We start from the raw sequence: 6,000 nt of genomic DNA, 5'->3' as shown, positions 1-6,000 counted from the left end.
GCGTTGCATGTGCTTTGTAAATGTGTTCATATGAACCAGCACAGGTGTGTAAGTGGGGGGTAATGGGATGTTTCCTATAGTGTTCTAATTTCAACACATTCTGCACTGAAAAACACACTTTTCATGGATGTACCATATTACAATGGGTCTGTATCAGAGTAGAAAGTCAAACATATGTATAATAATAATCCTTGACTGTGTGCAGTGCTCTATACAAGTTCCAGTGAGGTTATTGTAACATGCACTGTGGCTGTGTGCAGTGCTTTGTTCATGTGTTGTTGCAGCCATTGTATGAACCTTAGAGTGGAGTGTATAGTTTTGCAGCACACTTGCTCTCACACTGTGTTAAATCTTAGTGTTAAAAAAAGTGTCTGTTGTTTGATTGGGTGTTGTGTGTGGGAAATTTCTCCATTCTATTCAGTCGTTATAGTTTTATTTGAAGCTTCTTATGTCAACATTGGGTGTGGCTTTGTACTGGGTTTGAAAAGGGACTGGTCTGTTGCCAATGGCACGGCTGTTCTTTGATCCCAGTCCATCACAGGTTAAAAGTATGTGTTTGTGTTCCAGCTCAGGCTGCTGGATTTTAAATAAACAAGTCAGAGCAACAAAAGAGTATAGTTAACCTCACTTATTACTAATGAAGAAATAATCCTCAGGTGTATCCTCAGCACACTGCTCAGGCCCATTTCACTGCAAGACTGTGATAGTGTCCACTCAGACATTATACATTTAAGAAAACAGTCTCTATTTCCTGGTATCAGGACTTCTCTGCCCTCCTCTGGCTACTGGTAAAACAGCATTAGAGCATGAATGAAACAGTTCCTATTTGTGTACTCAATTACACATTTGAAAGGGGTGTTTGTAAAACTCCTCCTCAGCAAAACTCTTGTTGTGGCAAGATAGCCAACACTGTGTTTTTATGTATTTTTTATGGTACTTAATAATAATGTACTAATGTAGTTGATGGCATACCTCTCTGCTTACTTTCCCTCCTGGAAATAATTGTTGTGTTACAATCAAGTAAATCGACCATTTGAACTACCCTCTCCGTAAAAAGTTATTCTCCTTAAGTGTTGCTTTTAATTTTTTAGTAACAAGCAAGTTTAATCAATTTACATTTTTTAGAGCCCAAAAACACACATTTGTCTTCAGTTGTGTGATAATGTGCATACTTCAGCTCAGATTTTTTAATTATAGAGAAATCACAGGAAGAGCAGCTGTCCTGAACACTCTTTCAAAGAGACAGACACATCATAGCTGTTGCATGGACAGAGTAGACAATAGTACAATGAGTTACATTGTATGGAAAACAGTGTAAGTATATCAATATTTTATACCCATGTTATACCTGCTAGCAAAGCTCTAATACTTTCCTTATTTGTATGTTCGCTTTACAACTAGCTATGTTATCTAACTACATTTGTAGGCCCAACCTGGATTGTAAGATTGGATCTGGTCATAAGTATGTACAGAATCACATGTACAAAGGTCTGGTTTAAAATTACAAAAATTAGAAACCTTCTCCCATTAAAAAGGGACATAAATCCTTGGTCAGACTGAGACAATCTTTAACACACTCAGCTGCACAGAAGTCACAAATCTACAGGTCGCGACACTGTTATCAGAAGCAGCTTATAGACCTAGCAGCTATACTATATTTTTAGCTATAGCAGCTAGCTATCTGTGCTATAAAAGCAATAGCTATTTCTTTTCCTTCACTCATTTAATCCATCCATTTATTTTTGGTAGCTAGTTTTTTTGTTTTTTTGGTAACTAGTCTCCATTTCTCTCTGTCTCTGAGTCACGTCAGGAACACACAGGAGGTGGATGCAAAGCACTGTGTCAATTCTCTTACAAGATGGGGCCTGTTTGTTCACAAGAGAAGCTCATCTCTCTGTGAGGGTAAACAACAATATGCCCCTATTTTCCTTACTTTATATCTTATAATACATCATTCATATTGTTTCTGATAGATTATCGGGTATGATACAGATCATCTCGTACTTAGCACAAAAAAAGAAAGGATGGTGTTTGACTGTGGGTGATATCTCACCAGAGATCTTCCAGATAAACTACAGGTATCTGTGAATCCACACGGATTACTGAACTGTGTCAAGGGTCAATGTGGAGGTAGAGAGGCTGCACTTCCTGAGAGAGTCACTAGAGAGCCTGCTGCACTGTGGTATCTCTGCGTTGTATGGTATCCTAACGGTACAGTCAAAGGCCCTTAGCGGTCAACATAAACAACCATGAAAAATTATGGAAATCATGATCTCCACCCAGCTTTCCAGTAAAGCCCCTAATACCACCAAGGCTGAAATATGTTGTAGCTGTTCTTCTTCCGGTTAATCACTGTTATGATTTATGTGTGCAGTTTTCCTGGTTAGATAGAGATGTGCAGTTTATTGATGATTGTTGTTTCCTACTGTAGTTTTTGCATGATTTTTTACTGAAACCTGTGTTGTCTAAAGCAACAGTAAATTCTATCTCATCTTATCATAACCTGTGGGACCTTGAACTCTGACTGTTTGATCAGGGATGAACCAGTTTGGGACCCTCAATGTAGTCTGATCATCTCTTTAACTCTCCAAAACCAATAAAGAATGCTCCATACATGCATACTTTCAAAATTCTGAACTCTGAACGCTGAGGATAAAACATGGCCCTTATGCATGAAATGTGTTTGTCTGTATGTATATCTATGTTATATGTTTAATGTTTAATGTTTAGTGTTGGAACCTGTACCAAGCTGTACTGAAAACAAATTCCACCAGCCTGGCTGTGTGGTCATTAAAGAATCAATCAATCAATCAATCAAAAAATCCACGTCAGACTTGATGTTGTCATTCCTTGATAGGCTTCAAACATATTTTCTCTTCTCACTAAGAAAACGTTATTACTACTGAAGCAACTGCTCTAAAATAAGAATCTAAGAAAGCTTATGGAGCATGGAGAATTCACACCCTGCTGAGCATCACAGGCTCAACTCTGTGCACCCACATTGAATAGCTGTTGATTCATTATTCTAGATATCAGGTGCATACCAATTATATGATGATCTAAGGAATATGCCAGTTTGTATTCAGTTAGTATGTTAATGACAAAGGAATGAGCTTAGGAATTCATCAATTAAAAAATGATTTTTAAGATAATTTTCTGTTGTTTTACTGGGAGCCAAAGACAGTCCTTGAAATGGGAGTAATATGTACTTTTAGTATTAGTTTATACTTTGGCTCCTTGATTCGTAATTAGTGCGAGTACACTTTGACATCTGCTTTACCAGTCCAGAAAAATGTGTTGATATAATCTAGTCTATTGGAAATTTTAAAAATGATTAACAATCTGACAGGAGGCATTCAAGTGAGGTTATGTTTTTAATCTAATGAAAGGCACACTTGAAGAAATTAGATATTTTCTGGAAGTTAATATCATCATTCGAAACCACACCCATGCTCATGGGTTTTTGGCATGCTCAGTAGGTTTTCCCAGCAGGGGAGTGACTCACTTAAGGAAATTCTGTTATCTTTGTTTAGTGGGAAAAAAAATAATTGGCCCCACAGTTTTTGATATCAGCAATGCATTGGATGAGGTCATTCACGGGGCTCAGGTAATTGGCAAAAACAGATGTGTTATAGTGGGAGAATATGCAGACTAAGCAGCAATGGACCGAGCATTGACCCCTGAGGGACTCCATATGAAATGCCATCTTAATATCCAGTAAGATAAGAAAGTAAGTTAAGATCTGTTCCTCTGAGGCCTAAACAGAGTTCAAGGTGCGGAAGAATTAGGAAGAATTAAGAAGAAGCAAAAGATATACTTTATTAATTCCTGAGGGTAAATTCAATGTTTTCACTGTTATTATCAGAAACGTGCTACACACACATAGACCAGAACATGCACAAACAGGACTCTATGGACATGCATAAACAGAGAGATATGTGGGGGCTGCACATGGACATGCACCCCAAGCAGTGGGGGATTATGTGCCTTGCTCAAGGCACTCAAACTCTGAAGGACATTAGCTGTGTCCCAATTCAGGGGCCGCAGCCTTCAAAGGAGGCGGTCTGCATAGACTGTTAAAGCCGAACTGAAATGAGATATACGGGTATCTGGTATATCTGGTATACGGAGGATTTCCTGTTTGTGTCACCAGCTGTTCCCCCCCTTTCCCTTGCATCACCATCCCCTGTCGCCCAGCAACAAGTAGCTAGCGGGCTAACTAGCTAGCATGACTAACATCACGTAACTTAACCTATTATTGTAAAGATTATTTGTTTCAAGGCCCCTTTTGTTTTTAAAACATGTGCAATGCTAGCTATTTGAATTGAAACCTAAAACTTTAACTTTATATAAATGTGTATTCCTTGGCTGCGTAAGAGTCTGCCATGTCGTTTGAATTGGCGCGCAAAGAATCTCAGGATGCATTGGTGCTGCGAAGAATGCACCGATCATTCGTGGCCCTGGAGAAATAAGAAGCATTTTGTTGGCCGCATCTGAAGGAGCCTTCGAATTGGGACAGGCTGTAGCCCCTGGACTGGGACACAGCTATTGTCTAACAAATAGCTGAAAAGATTTCAACAACTTGGGTCAAGAGCACATGCTTCAGAACTGATGCACTACATATTTGTAGTTTGGTACGTCTAATTAGTTTAGTACTGTCAAAGATGGACAGTGTTGGCAAGATGGCACTGAGCTGACTGAGAGGTTTGAAAAGATGAATCCATATTTTTCTGAATTTTACTGAAAAGATACTAAGAATTATTAATGAAAATAAGAAAAAAGTTATGTGGTTAAGATTATTTATGACTTTGTTATATTCACTGAGCACATACATATCATAGAGTGTTTTTTTTTGGCTAATTTTACAAGGGTCCATGTTTGGTCATCGAAGCAACAAGTGAAATCCCAACATCTTAGGGCCTCATGGTCTACATGTAGTTTCCTGGAATATTTCATCTTGACTTCTCCCACATTATTGTTACCACAAGTGTTAAAACAACGCTGACAACGGGGTGTAGGTCAATGAGAGTTGGAAAGAGTGCAATAAGGTTGATTAAGTTGCCACCACCCCGCAGCCCTTAATAGGATAAGCGGTATAGATAATGAATGGATGGAACTTGCCACCAGAGAAACAATAGGTGATCAAGATATCGACAAAATTACCTTCTTACAAAAGGTCTGTATTGCTACTTACCACACAGCTGTTGTAGATGGCTAGTTTCTGTGAGTACTGGTGCACAGCGCTAACTTGGCTAACACAGTGAGATCCTAGCCCCCGGGCAAAACAACTTTCCTATCGGAAACCCTGATAGCATCTGTTGTGACCAAACATGCCTGAGGTATGCGTCGCAGTATCATCATCATGTCAATAACATAAGGCAACGCCTGATGATCAGACACAGCGAAACCTCCATATGTGTGACGTATCGCTGACTGTACACAGACAGCCTCTGGCACTGAGAACAAAACACAAAGTAGAAGGTGTCCTGCCAGGTTAGTTTTAACAGATGTGCTAGATAACACAGAGCTGCACAAAACAACACTGAGTTAAATATGCAAATCTCACAGTGTGCTTCCCCTCAAGTAATACAAGTCTGACAAGAGTTTAGGATTAAAAAACTAATTTGCTGCATTACATTTCTCTTACTTAAACAGACTGGTTCAATTCTGTTCCCCTGACAGCCATAGGACCTCCAACCAAATATTCTCTATTTGTAATGTTCTAACAACAGCCTCAGGTGAGAAGATATATGAAGGAATCCGACTCTATAGTCCTGAATGATTTCAGTAACTACTTTCTGCTCTGATTAACATTTCCAGTGGTGCTCAGTGTGCTGCTGAAGATGATGAACAGTGAGGTCTTTGTTATTATAGTGACTGACCTGAGCTCTCACTTTACAGTGCCACACAGGTTTCCTGTTTCCAATGGGTCACATTTCAGTCAGGTGAAAACCACAGCGAGGGAGGGGCTTAGGCTGAGCAGAGGAAAAGGAGAAGGAG

This window comes from Semicossyphus pulcher, unplaced genomic scaffold (assembly GCF_022749685.1).
Source record: "Semicossyphus pulcher isolate SPU_LCO1_2020_fin unplaced genomic scaffold, fSemPul1.0.p SCAF_4, whole genome shotgun sequence".
Classification (NCBI taxonomy): Eukaryota; Metazoa; Chordata; class Actinopteri; order Labriformes; family Labridae; genus Semicossyphus; species Semicossyphus pulcher.
This window is presented reverse-complemented; position numbering follows the sequence as displayed.